This window comes from Grammomys surdaster, unplaced genomic scaffold (genome assembly GCF_004785775.1).
Source record: "Grammomys surdaster isolate TR1022 unplaced genomic scaffold, NIH_TR_1.0 164, whole genome shotgun sequence".
Taxonomy (NCBI): Eukaryota; Metazoa; Chordata; class Mammalia; order Rodentia; family Muridae; genus Grammomys; species Grammomys surdaster.
The window spans coordinates 3,485,309-3,499,894 of record NW_021604612.1 but is presented as its reverse complement, the minus strand read 5'-3'; the positions used below and the strand labels follow the sequence as shown (position 1 = coordinate 3,499,894).

The following is a 14,586-nucleotide window of genomic DNA, read 5'->3' as shown; positions in this document are numbered from 1 at the left end:
TTCAGACTCTTCCACCACCACCTCTTCTGTAAACACAGGGCATGAGCAGCCCAGCTCTATTTTAGAGCTGTGCCTTGATCAGTCTACAGCTTGAAGCAATATCAGCTTCAGGCCGGGAGCCTGCACTGGAGCACAGCACTCAACAGAGGACTGGTCACTTGAGGAGGAGGAGGAGGAGGAGCACGTGCAGGCCGAGGGGTGACGTGCAGGCCGGAAGACAACTTTCAGGGAGGCGGTTCTCTCCCTGTATCATATGGAACCCAGGGACTGGTCTTGGGTTGTCAGACTTGGTGGTGAGCACCTCAGCACTCTTGCTTGGCAAGCCTCCTCCCTTCCTTCCATCTCGACCCCTGCTGAAAGGCAGCCCAGGGGACAATCGGCGAAGCCTTCTCACCCCAACTCCCATGCAGAGCTCGTTCCCAAGCTGTGCCCCTTTGTCCTGGCTGTCCCCAGCCACATCTTAGGTATGTGATAAAATCTGTCAAAGGGCAGTGTCCTGATGCTGGTCAGGTGCCAAGCATGGTGATCTCCTTAAGTTCTGTGGCCGGAGCTGGGGCCCCAGCCACTCCCCAGGTGTCTGGGTGTTACAGCCTGCACGCAGGGATGTAGAGACACGCTGCCTGCTCGCTGGCTGAACTGCCTGCACAGGGGCCTGTGCCTCAGCTCCCTCGCCTGCCCCATGTTTCCAGGAATTTTAAGCTTAGGATTCAGGTCAGAAAACCAGCATAAAGTGCCTACTGGGCACTGGGGTTGAATCATCGCACAGTCAGTAAATGGGAGGTGTTGAGCAGGCAAGAGTGCCCTACTAGAGGACCCTCAACTCTTAGGACAAAGAACGTCGCCATATCTGGTGCTGGGACAGCAGTCAGGGCATCATTCTGCCCAAAACAAGGCCTTGGGGAGACACCTGTGATGGCTGTCCTTGGTTGTCACCTTGACTGAAATTAATGAAAACCCAGGTGGGGGAACACCTGTGAGGAATTTTCCCTCAATTAAATGATTTGAAGTAGAAAAACCCAGTTTCAACCTGGATTGTTTGTTTTTAGATTTTGAACTAGTAGGCTCTGGAAGTGCTCTCAGCCACTGAGCCATCTCTCCAGGCCCTCGATCTTCTGAGGTGGGGAGGTCCACCCTTAACCTGGACCACACTATCTGCTGGCAGCTTACATAAAGGACATGGAAGAAGGAGCCTCTCCCAACTGTCCCCGCTCCTGCCTGCTGGCAAGTCCACTCCTTACTGGCATTGTTCTTCTTAGGGATTCTGGCGTGTGGAGGACACAAGGTCCCTGAACCAGGGAAGCCAGGAGTGTGTCACACACACACACACACACACACACACACACACAGGTTCATCTCGTTAAGAGAAAGGATGTGTACCTGTTTTCCACCCAGAGGGCTGGGAGTGGGTGTAGCTAATATCCTGGTGATCTGTGAGGCCAGCCCATACCCCAACCCCCCAGGCTATTATGCCTTTACCTCTCTAGACCTTTATCTTGAACACTGTTTCTCAGCCAATAAAACCCATCCCTAGGGGAGACATGGCCTCTCCAAGGACCTAGACCACACCAGACCCTCCCCTAGGCCCTTAAGCTATGCAACAGTTAGGATAGTTACTCTGCCTGCCTGGGTGTTTGCAGGGACCACACACACACACACACACACACACACTGGTGTATACCTAAAACCAGCTGAGGTGGCCAACCCTGTGGACTAAACAACTTCTGGATTCTTGATGGTAGACAGCCATTGTCGGACTAGCAGGACTACAGTTGTCAGTCACTCTAATAAGTATAAAAATAAATATATATGTAGTTACATATTCATATATTCATATACTCACTGGATAAGTTCTGTTCCTCTGGAGAACCCTTACTAATACACCTCCCCATCAGATCTCTATGTCTGAACCCACGGCTAGAACAGCAAGTGTTGAGCCACCTTTCTCAGCCCTTTCCAGTTAGGCTGCCCTGCCTGGGCCTTCGCCATGCCAGGGCCCACTGTCCACAGTTCCATGCTGAAGCAGAGAGCTGGTTCTCAGGCAGGCCCACTTCACCATGCCTTGTACCCCTGAGGCCTGGCCAGGAACATCCACAGCAGTTCTTCCCAACATCTTCCTGTGTCAGATGGAAGGAGCAGTCACATGCCTCCAGAGTCCCTGGGCAGCAAGGGGCTGCACAGCTGGGGGCTTTCCCAGGGGCCTGCAGTCTATGCCTGCAATGTTGTGTGAGACCTGACTCTCAGCCAGACAGAATTAGGCCCTAAGTACCTGCTGTCTGGATCCAGAGGGTGCTTAAGGAGCTTGTCTACCCTGTTTATTCACAAAAAAGGGCTCAGTCCCCTGCTGGTCACCCGGGCAGCCCAGGTAGTAGCCTAAGGGCCCTTACAGCTGCTCAGACAGCGGGGTGAACGCAGTGGGTGGGCTCAGCTTTACCAAGGATGGAGTTAGCTCGAGGAGCTCAGGGATATCCACCTTCTCTCCCCTTGGGTGAGACTTCTCCCTCTGAAAGGAGGAAGGAGCAGGCGGCAGACCTGCCCCTCCCCCACCCATGGCTCCCGCCCAGTCCCTGTCCCCTCAAGCCGCCAGAGCCCAAGAACAGTTAGAGCAGAGGTAATCTAACCCACAGCGGGGTACTTTTATTCAGTGAGTAACTCCCCAGGAATGGAGAGCCGGGTATATTTATCCTGGTCCGTCCTACCCTCAGGGAAGACCAGCAAGAGCCATTACATGAGAAGTCAGATCTCTGTACCTACCCAGCCTAGGGACCTAAGGCCTCTACACGCAGTAGGAACTCAGCCTTCGAGAACAGAGGAGGAACTGGGCTGTCCTGTTTCAGTCTGCCTGCCCAGGGTCCTATCAAATCAGATGGACATAGTTTTGAGCTGCCCTCATTTCTGAGCAGGTTCTGAGGAGGAAAACAGGAGATGAGATGTCTACAACCGTTGAGCTCCTCAAGACTTTGTCTCACTCCAAGGCACTACCAAGTTCTGAACCCCAGAGGGCAGGAGAGCCGGCTCAACAGCCGAGTGTCATCTGAATATTTAACAGCCATGCCTGCAGGTTGTGAAGGCTCGCCCTGCCATGCTTCTCTAGCTGACTCACGCCTTGCTCAACAGGAGCTGCCCTGAAGGAAGTGTGGGCTGGGTGACAAACAGGAAACCAGGGAAAAAGGTCTAGAGGTTTCCAGCCTGCAGCAGGCAGGGCCGCCTGGTACAGCTGCCTCTTCCCAGCTCCCGAGTGCCAGAGGCTCACAATCTGGAGTGTGCAGGTTGCTCCCCTTTCTTTACTGGACACTGCACTCAAGGGCACAAGGCACAGGTGAGAGGGGACAGAAGAAAATAAAGGCTGGAGGCCTTCTGTGAGGTCAACCTGAGCTCTAGGCAGACGCCCAACTCTACCAGGGTTCTTATGAAGTAGGTACTCAGCGCACACACACACACACACACAAACACATACACACCCTTTCCAAATCCGTGTCTATACGTCCCTTGCAGCCAGATCCAGCCACACACCTAGGTGAGGAAACAGCAACCTTAAGAACTCATCCTGAGAGCCCCTCCCCCTCAGCCCCAGAATGCCCTGGACACACTTCCTTGGTCAGATCTTACACGTACCTCTTCAACTCACCCACAGACTCTAAACTCCCCACACAAACTCCCCACTCCCTTGGTTTCTCTGTGTAGCTCTGGCACTTGCTCTCACTCTGTAGACCAGGCTGTCCTGAACTCAGATCGGCCAGCCTCTGCCTCCCTAGTGCTGGGATTCAAGGTGTGCACTGTTGACTGGCGCCCAGGGGATTCCTGTTCTGGAAATGTCCCTGGTTTGTTCCAGCATGACTCCAGGCCCTTCCTGCAATCTGGGCTCTTCCAAGCACAGGAGCCTCCAGCCTAGCAAGCAGGGCGGCTCCTTGGCTGCCCCCCCCCCTGTTAATCACCAACAGAGGTTAGGAGGGGCCCCGCTGTGAGTCATCTCTGGCCCCACGGAGACGGAGACCTGAACAAAAAGTTCAAAAGTTTGCCTGTTTCTGGGATGAGCTGTAATCTCTCCACAGTGTTTATGGACGGACTCGGAGACACCAGTTCCTCTGCTCTTTCTTTACTCGTCAAATTCTGACTGGTGAACGCAGCCCAAAACAACTGAGAAAGGCTTCCGCTCACCTGGCTACCCTCCTCTGGTCCCCACTGGGCCTCCCCATGTCACAGTCCCTCCTTCTTTGTATCATCTGCAGCCAACAATATGGTCTCGAACATCAAAAACCAGGCTTAGCCCGTTCTCAGAGTCTCCGTCACCTCCCTGGGTTCTGTTAAGCCCACTTCCAGTAGATGAGATGGTTTGAACTTCCTGAACCCTCTCTCTCTTCTCTCTCTCTCTCTCTCTCTCACACACACACACACACACACACACACTTTGTTTTGAAGCTGTGGCTCCTTACACAATGTAGGTTGGCCCTGAGCCCTGGCTCAGCTGGGCTCTGCTTTGCTCTGGTGCTAGGATAGCAAGTCTACAGCACCACTCCCAACTAAAAGCCCACCTCTTCTGTGTGGGTCCACACTTCACCCTCACCCCTCCCTCCCCAGACTCAGGCTCTCTGTGTGAACTTCCTCTCACCCTTTCAGGCCTCTCAGGGAAGGGCTGGGGAGAATGTGTGCTAGGGAAAGAGCCGAGTCACAAAACAATCCTGGGCTTGCAAGTCTTCCTTGCTCGGTCCTCTATATGGAATGGTGTGGTGTGTGCAGATAGCCCGAGCACACCTTCCTGGGTCTGTAACGGTTCAGTTTGACTTCTGTCCTGACACAGTTCTGTATCCCTCAGGCTGCTGCCGTCAGCTTTCAATCCGGACTCAGCATCCTGAGTAGCTGGGATTTTTTTAAGGGTTAAGAGTCTGCACTAGCTGTGCAGTGGTGGCGCACGCCTTTGATCCCAGCACTTGGGAGGCAGAGGCAGGCGATTTCTGAGTTCAAGGCCAGCCTGGTCTACAGAGTGAGTTCCAGGACAGCCAGGGCTACACAGAGAAACCCTGTCTGGAGAAAAAAAAAAAAAAGTGTGCACAGCTTTTGCAGAAGACCCAGGTTCAGTTCCCGGCACCCATGTGGGGTTTCAAATCCCAAGGGGCCTGAGTCCCTCTTCTGGCTTCCTCAGGCACCAGGTATGCATATGGTGCACATACATGTGTATGTAAAATAGTTATGCACATAAAATAAATCTTTTTTTTTGTTTGCTTTTTGTTTTTGTTTTTTGAGACAGGGTTTCTCTGTGTAGCTCTGGCTGTCCTGGAACTCACTCTGTAGACCAGGCTGGCCTCGAACTCAGAAATCTGCCTGCCTCTGCCTCCCAAGTTCTGGGATTAAAGGCATGCGCCATCACTGCCCGGCAAAATAAATCTTTAAAGAATTATTTACTATCTTTTATATCTATGTGTGTGTTCGTGCACACATGCACACGTAAAAGTCAGAAGACAACTGTGGAGTCGCTTCTCTCGCCTCACCGTGTGGGTGGCAGGTAAGTTAGGTCACAGTGTATGTTATGTGCCTGCAGAGCCCATCTTGGGCGTCGGATCCCCGGGGAGCTGCAGAGGGAGGGTCCTGAGAACCAAATTCAGGTCCTCTGCAAGAGCTGTGCATACTCTTAACCCGCTAAGCCGTCTCTCCAGCTCCGACAGATGTGATTTTAAAATATTTCTTTTCCTCTTTTCCCCCAGTGCAGGACTTAGATCCTCATGCAATGCAAGGCCAGCAGCACTGAGCTGCGTTTTCTGGCTCCAGATCGTTCTGAACCCTCAAGTATAAGGCCACAGCTATGGAGGACAAACCCCCCACCGCCTTCTTTGTAAGGACAAGCCCTGGAGTTGACACTCCCATCTCTGAGCCTCTCAGAACAGGAAACCAAAGTGCCCTCACTCCCAGCTCTGGCCTCGATCTTTCCTCTTTAGTAGGACTGGGACGCCCCACCCCCTCATCCCCTCCCCGCCTTTTCCCAGCCATGTTTGTGTCTCTCGCTACAAACAATATCAAATGCAGAACTGCAGTCGGAACCTCTCCCTCCTCCATCTGCCTGTTACCTGGATGTTCATACCTCCAGGAGACAAAGGAAGACAGAGCCCACGAAACCTTAAGGGAAACCCAGAAGGCCCTCTGAGGACCAAGTGAACCCAGAAACAAGAAGCTGAAATCACTGCCTTGACTCAGACTAGCCAGGCTGGGTTCTAGAGGCAGTGAGACTGCAGTGAGACAGACAGACAGACAGACAGACAGACAGACAGACAGACAGAGGCTTCCGAGAGTCCTTTTCCTTTGCACACATTGGGGCCTTCAGTGCACAGTTTTACGAAGCACCACAAGGCCCCCACTGTCCACACATAAAGCCACACTGTAAGTGTCACAGATTGGGCTGCTCTGGTGCCACGTGGCTCTCTGTACACCCTTCTGGTAGCCCACCCCCCACCCCACCCACCCTCACCCCACCCCGGGCACTGTGCCACAGTGGAGATAACAGCCTCCCCAATAGAAACACAGATGAATCCACTGCTCACCGGCCTGGTGACAATTTACTAGACGGCTAGGAGCTTCCGCTTACCACTTGGTACCTCGCAGAGCTCACTGTGAGTACCGGGTGGGAGGCTTGGAGAAAGTCATCGTGGTGGCTGGCGGTAAAATGATGTGGGCCTCCCACTCTAGTGGAGAGGCACATGGTACATAAATCTGCATCACTGATGGCCATGTCCCCTGGAACAGCACGGGGAAGGAGCTGGAGCCAGGGCCGGCAGCCAGGAATCCTGGGAGCTGTGGCAGGTCGTCACTAACTTGGGCCTTCTTGCTGAGCAAAACCACTGACCTCACTCGTTTATGCCTGGGGTTCATTCCAAGTCCTCCACGGAGATCAGCTGAGCCCAGCAGCCTCCAACTCACTCCCCAGCAGAGGCGGGGCAGAGGAGCCAGGGGCCTGCAGTGCTCCCCACTCCTCCCCACTCCTCCCCACTGCAGCTGGGCCTGAGAGCCCTGGGACTTTGAACTGGAGCTGCCTAAGAAGTTAGGCCAGGAAAGAGCTGGAAAACTTGCAGAGTGCCACAGAGGGCCCGCGGACAGGGCTACAAGGCGAAGCAGCTGCTCAGGAAGGGAGAAACAACTCTTCCAGCACACCTAGCCTGACCTACGGTACACCAGGTCAACTTGCACAAGCATTTTCCTCCTGGCCTCCAATCACACTGCAGCTGCTCCCGTCCGAGCCCTGCCAAGCAAAGCAAGGTTCCCAGGCACAGACCCGCAGCCTCCCAGATCAATCTGTCCACAGGCAGACAGACAGAGCTCTCTTACACACGCCACACCAGTCAAATAAGGGTGAGACAGACAGCTGGCCTGAACACAAGCACGCAGACTCGCACGCACGCACGCACACGCACACACATCAAGTAACTCCAGGTTCGCCCTCTATAAATGCTGTTCCCGCAAGGGCACAAGCATGCCTGGGTAAGAGACGACTCCGCCGAGAGCTAACCTTGGCCTCATCCCTGGCCTGATGTACAATCAATGAAGAGGTGCAGTGTCACCCACGGTTGGCCAGCAGTCATCAAGTACTGACTTATGTGACAATCTGCTTTTACTGTGAAAAAAAAAATCAACTCAGGTGGGTTCCAGATGGTGCCCTCAAGTCTCCCCATATGTACGCAGTGCTGAATGAGAGAGAGCCTGGAGGCCTCAGGACCCCACACACACCCTTGGCGTCACAATTTGAGTTGAAACAGCCATCTTGGATAGCCAAGGTGCTCTAAGGAATGAGGAAGCAGAGGAGGCAGCTGGCCAGCTGTCCACAGCATTCCCTCCTCAACCCTCAATGACATGTTTGCTTCCCTAGAGGAACTGACACCATCCGACCCCGGGTCTCCTCAGTGTCACAATTTTAGGAAGCCATCTGCTGAGCTCAGAACTCCAGGAAATGCCGGGGCCCCTTGACAGCTGGTGTCACCACAGACAGTTGGCACCTCCTGAAAAAGAGCCATCCCACGCACAGAGGCTCGCCGACTCTTCCCAGTTTCCTGCCCACAAGTGCCTCACTTGCTCACAGGTGACCTGAAAACTCAGCGTGAGGCCCTGGTGGGGTGACAGTGCCTCCCACAAAGGGAGGACAGCTCCCGCCTGTCCCTATTCTGAAAGGGTAAGGCAGGTCCCACTAGAAGGGAAGATCTTCTCCAACCCTCACAGTGGGGAATCGGCCTCTTCCTGGACAGCACGGAAGCACATGGTGGCCGCAAAGTCATGCTGGGAAACCTCGCAGGAGAAAGCGGAAAACAGGCTTTCCTGAAACAAAGTGTGTCAGGGACCTGTGGGCTCGGCCTGCCTGACACAGGCTCACATGCTGGGGAAGATGCAGGGGAGGAGGAAGTAAGGTCATGTGACCAGCCTGCAAGAAGCCCACCAACCCTGAGCTGGAGCCTCGAGCCAAGCACACGGCAGCCTTCACAGATACCCTGACTGAGGGAGTCTGTGCACTGGCTTCAGAGGCAGAGGCAGATCCATAGCTCCTGCTTGGGTTGGCTCAGCCGGCCTGCCCTCCCAGCTGGCTACCCCAGGAGACCAACGGGGACAGAGCAGGGTGGGACCCACCACATCCCCAATTTGGATTTTATTGCAAGAGACAGTCTGGGGCTCAGGGAACCCAACCCAGCAGAACGAGGACAGATGGTAAAGGCAGCGCCTGGCTGAAACGCCCAGAAATATCACACAGGAAGTCCCCAGTGTACACACAGGGAGCATTCCAAAAGCTTGTTTGTATGTTGGATTTTGAACCATAGAGACAGTCTTCTGAAAGAAGCCACATTCTGAAGGGAAGCTGGGCGGCTGTCCAGGTAGGCTGACATGTCTCCTGACCCTCAGGTGTGTCCTATAGCATGCTGTCCAGAATGAAGTGTGGAAGAGATGGCTCACTGGGGGTTGGGCCAAGTTGGAGTACATCTAATCTAAAGCACCTGAACTTCCTGCTGGGCCATGTATGGAACACAGCTGTCTAGGGTACTCCTGGTAAACTCTAGGACAAATGCGACAACTGTGAATCCCACAACTCTCTCGCATGTGAGTCAGAGGCCCAGCAGTTAAGGAGGTGACCTCTGTCAGCCAGGGCAACCATTTCTCCCACCCGTCTTGGTGCCCAGACAGGATATGGTCACCACACAAGTCAATGAGCTGACCAGTCAGTCACCCGCTCCACTACTGACCTGAGGTAAATCACCTGAGGTAAATCATTTCTCCTTTACGAAGCAGGGAAGGTTCTGTCCTCTTCTCCTTCATGCTGTACCCCAAACTGTGATCCCTGCCTCTGTGGATGTCATCCCTTGGTGGAGGGCCCACACCAATTTTTGAGACACACCTAGATGATGCCCAAGCTGGGATAAGAACGGTCCAAACTGCCTGACTGTTAACAAGATTTCCTGTTCCAAATAGGACAAACTCAAACCCAGACACAAAGAACAACCGTAACATTGGCCTTAGTAATACCCAGGTCCTCTGCCAAAAGGCACTATGAGAATAGGGTACGGAGGCTCCCACGCTCCCCTGAGGAGCTACCAGCAATCAACGCTTGAGGAAGGGAGAGGCACTCTTCCACAGTGGAGTCACTGAGAAAGTGTCCATGCTCCAGTCAACGAGCGTTTACCTGCGCTCCTGTAAGCAAGCCTACTAGAACTCGTTAGCTCACCATTAGCTCACCGGAAGACTGACAAAGACCAGGAGATCAGGGGGAGTCAGCAAAAGGGGGGTGGTGGTGGGTAAATATGATAAGACGTTATATACACATAAAATGCCATGGCTAAACATATCATGTATATTTAATGTATGTTAATAAAAACCCAAAAAGATACCAGTGACTGCTATCCTAGGAGCCAAGGGTAGCACTGTGTGTGTATATGTGTGTGTGTGTACAGATGTGTGCGTGCATGTGTGTGTGTGAGTGTGGTAAATAAGTGTGTATGTTTGAGTGTGGTGCATGCCTGCATACAGCTCCATGCAGAGCTGGTGGGTGGGCTGGGCAGAGGCCAGGCCTAAGGCCGGGCTGCTCTAACTGGACATCACAGGCTCAAGTGTGGGTACATCTGTCCTTGACACTCTTGGCTGTGACCTGTCACCTCTTTGAGCCTTTCTGCCTTTTTGGTGGATTAGGAGTTACACTTGGCCACTGGTTGGCCACACAGATTTCCAAGATCCCTCTCAGCAATGACCTCTGATCCTCATCCTTGGGGGGGGGGGGTTCTAGAGGTAGCACAGGCAGGTTTAGAAGCAGGATAAGGAGAAGCACAGATGCCCCCACTCCCGTCCAGTCTAAAGCCCGCAACTGAATCACTTAATAGCTGTGTTTGTGCTTAAGAAATTCAAATTTAAAATTCTGTAATAAGTGCAGTGTGACTTTGTAATCACCTAAGACCGTGCAGCAGGTCCCTGCTCCGCCACCTGCTAACGGCACCTCTGAGCACAGTCTCCTCCTGAGCAACTGGGCATCCTGGTGTCCCTTACACTCTGTGGGTTCCCAAGCCTTTTGCAAGCCATCTGAGGGTACAAATAGGCCATGAGCGTAAAGCAGATCTGCCACGCCAGAGCACACAGCCCTCAGAAGAGATGGATGGGTGGTGGGTATGGAAAAGTGCTAGCTCCCAAACCTGCCGACCTGACTTCAGTCCTCCCACGGTAGAAGGAGAGAACCAGTTCCCTCTAGTTGTCCTCCGATGTCTACACATACGCCACACTACACCCACATATGTAAATACATAAATAAAATATAATAAAAAGTTACACTGAAAGATTAAGAGTTCGAGGCTAGCCTGGGCTACATGAGAAGGGAACTTGGGACTAACATCTAAGACCCAATTAAAACTCCAATCTCTCTCCTTGACTGTAAAGCCATTCCCAAATTCAGAAGATCACCCAGCACTGGCATCCAAGAGCCCAGTGCTTGGGACACAGAAGCTCAGTGCTCACGGCCAACACAAGGAATGATGCGGCTGGTCCTCCCCGGGTGGCTGGCCCCCTCAGGCATCTGGTCTGAGGCTAGCCTTCTGGGCCAATGCACAAAATACATATGTTCCTAACAATGCTGGCATCGGGGAAGATGCAGAGATGAGTCTAACTAAGTCCTCTAGTTCCTGACTCCAAAGTTCGGCCTCTGAGAGGCAGCAGAACACGGCTTGCTCAGGACTCACTCCGGAAGCCCTGGACATTAAGTGTGATGGGCACCCATGTGCTGTGTGGCCTACACACGGTCCTGCCATCTTCCTCCTCCTCCTACTGATTCAGCTCAGCTCCCATCCTGGGCAGAAGGACTACCTGTTCCCTGGTCTTCTCCTCTCCAGAGAAAAGATGGAGCCCCTCCCCCAGAGACCAGAAAGGAAGAGGATTTTTACAACAGCAACTGACGTCGTGATGACCTCCGGGAGATCTGTAAACCATGCTGTATGTGGGTCCCCACCACATTACTCTGGGGAGGAAACTCCCAGTAGTGACACTGCACAGGAGATGAGACAGCACCGGCCCGGCTAACGGCACGGCCCTGTGCTCACACCTCACTGCCTCACGTGTCAGCATGAGCGTGGTGCTTGGGGGTGATGCTGTTCTGGTGTCATGTCCGCCCCAGGTGAAGGGAAGTCCTGGAATGGGACGTGTCCAGCAGAGCACACTCTGCAAGCAACCACAGGTCATGGCACAGAACGACTCCAATCCCACAGGGTGTCCACACAGAGCTCCTGGTACCTGGTTTACCTGCTTGCTTGAGGTCTGTCCATCCCTCACAGGAGGCAGCCTCTGCACCTCAATACCTTAATACTCAGTCGGTGAGTCGGTGACCCCAATACCTTCCACTGAGCACAGGAAGGACAAAGACACGGGGTCTGCACCAGACAGCACTACACAGTGGGAGCAGAGGAATCAGCAGAAGGGGGAAAGGGTTCCAGATAGAGGCAGGAACAACCTGGGAAAGGGCCAGGACAGAGAACGGAGCCCAGAGTGCAAGTCCCAGCGTGGCAGAGGGGAGGGGAGGGCCCAGGGCCTTCGGAGTCTGGACTTCCAAGGGCTTCCACAGAGGGTGGTTAGCTGGCAGGGGAAGGCAGGCCCAGGCCTGCCTTGAGATTGCCCAGCCAGTGTGTGCAGGATGGGAGGGAGGCAGGGCACAGTCGGAAGAACAAAAGTTACAGTGCTCTAACTGAAACAAGAAATCAACCAGACCTGCTGACTGGTTGGATGTAGAGGAAGGATGCCTCCCCCACGTGTCCTGTAGGAGGACAGCCAGCCAGCAGCTGAGACAGGGAAGACAGGAGGAAGCAGATCCGGGGGCCTGGGAAGTAGTTTGGAAAAAGATATGGTGCCCTACCACTGGTTTGTCTCCTGCTGAAGACAGGTCATTCTTGGCCTTGGGAAAGTTCTGGAGGCTGTGCATGCCCTGCTCCAAGGACCCTCAGAGCACACAGGGACACTAGGGTTCCCTCTCTCTGCCTGCTCCATCTACACTGAGGACAGTCTCAGCAGTCCACAGGCAGCTCCAGGTACAACAGCTCTCTTCCAGGAAGAAGACTAAGCCGAGCATGGTATCGGGAGCCAGGTCCTTCCTGCTACAAGCTGAGGCCCTTCCAGACATAATCTCACCCGCCCCCCCATAGACATACCCTCAGAACTGGCTGGGGAATCAGGTGCAGCTGAACCTACAGAGTGTTTACCTACACAAGACTCACATCACACTGGAGGGTGACAGACACCCATGTCCAAGCCTCGGCTCGGCTGCTATAACAGGGTTACCCCTAAAAGGCCATTCTACAGAGGAAGCATAGACCAATCACCCCTAAAAGGCCATTCTACAGAGGAAGTAGAGACCGATCACTGTCCTCACCCTTGTGATTCAGGCTGCCTGACTCAGGGTACCAAGTCACAGTGAGTTCAGGCACACACAGGTACACACATGTGCCTCTTCCCTCCAGGCCTCTGCGCCTGCCGCCCTCCTCCACAGACCACCCTCCTGTCTTGTTTACCGGGTGAAATCTTGTCTTATCTGGTGAATCTCACACCTCGATTTCCTTTGGCAGCCCAGGACTGAAAGGTTCAGTTTGCCTACCTAACGGAAAAGGAATGTGTTGGCCGGGGACCTCTTGTTAGAAGCTCACAAATATTATCCCGGAACGGCCATCTCCTTAAAAGATGAAAGCCTTTCTAAATGTCCATGTTTGTCTACGGCGATGCCACCCAAGACAACCTGTCTCCTCTAAACGTCCACGCTCTGAGTAAAATGAGCTTTAAACAACAAATAGTAGAAAGAACCACTTCCTCCCTGACCTGGCTCGGTAAGGTTTAAGGCCCTGCTTCTCTGCGCTCCCAAAGCATCAGCTCTTAGAAGTATGGACGGACAGTGTGGGTCGACATCCCTCAGACCCTGAACAGCCCCGGGAGGGCAGGGGCAGCATGCTCACCACATCCCTCGGCCCCTCTGAGCACTGCACAGAGCCTAGGACAATCGGATACTCATGAACACCACAGAAGAAATGAACTATGACCCTGACCAGTGAGCGAATGACCCCGGCCAAGCCTCTTGCTGCAGCAGAGATCTGCCTTTCTACCTCAGTTCATGCCACCTCCTGATCCTCCGTGAGCACCCCAAATCGTGATCTGCCATTGAGCACTTAGTGGGAGAGTGTCAGAGACGCAGTCTCTCGGTCCCATGTCAGGAAATGCCCCATTTACTATGATCTAGTTACTACTCCCTCCCTCCAAATACAGGACCCCTAACTCTAAAAAAAGAGGAAGGAAACAGAAAAAAAGAAAGCCAAGGACCACGCCACAAGCCTCTGCGGCCGGACCATAGCCCCTTGTGGGGACTTAAGGTTTCAGCTCACTGTGTGGCCTGCCTGGTTTCCCTCAGAGTGGGGGAGGGGAGTTCACTGCTCAGGAATGTGGGCACAGGCCTGGCGCCGGGGGGAGGGCACTGCCCAGCGGCAGCCTAGTGTCCATCCGGAGGGGCTGGTCACACCTATCCTGGTAGGCAGAGGACAGCAAACATGGTGGGTGAACTGTGTTTTAGGAAACGCATGCAGCTGGAATGTGTGTGCAGCGTCTCCTGTGGGCTCTGAGGCCCAGCCCGCCCCAGAAGGTGGGTCTGGGTGAATGGAAGACTCAGCCAGGGTGGAAGACACTGTTTTACACCAGAAACTGGAAAGGATAGGAAGAAAAAAAAAATGCTAAATTCTCTAGAATGTTTTGTTGTTTCTTTGGTTTTGGTGCTGAGGACTGAACCCAGAGATCTACAGAGGCCAAACACGCACACCACACTGAGGTACAACACCAGGCGTCCTCACACCGCCCACCCGAGCATATACACACTTGCATATGTGTGCACGTGCATGTGTGCCTGTGTGTGTGCCCGCGCATGTGTGTGCATGTGTGTGTGTGCACACGTGTGTGTTTGGGGGGGTCTCTCTAGGTAGCTGTCCTGGAACTCCCTCTGTAAACCAGACCGGCCTCAAACTAGGAGATCCACCTGCCTCTGCCTCTGCCTCTGCCTCTGCCTCTGCCTCTGCCTCTGCCTCTCTCTCTCTGCCTCTCTCTGCCTCTCTCTGCCTCTCTCTGCCTCTC

General features: G+C 53.7%; 1 protein-coding gene across 4 annotated transcripts in view; it reads right to left on the bottom strand.

The window, feature by feature from the left end:
• Pxn (paxillin) overlaps window positions 1-14,586 on the bottom strand; it is a 46,322-nt gene that overhangs the window by 16,709 nt on the left and 15,027 nt on the right. Inside the window, exon 1 of one of the 4 annotated variants that reach the window (XM_028765393.1) lies at window positions 6,528-6,788. The exons of 2 other annotated variants lie outside the window; for them this stretch is intronic. The gene's annotated coding sequence lies outside the window, so the exon portion shown is untranslated. Of the gene's footprint in view, window positions 1-1,678; window positions 1,752-6,527; window positions 6,789-14,586 lie in introns of those variants that run through there. One more of the 4 variants, XM_028765394.1, reaches the window with a different exon arrangement.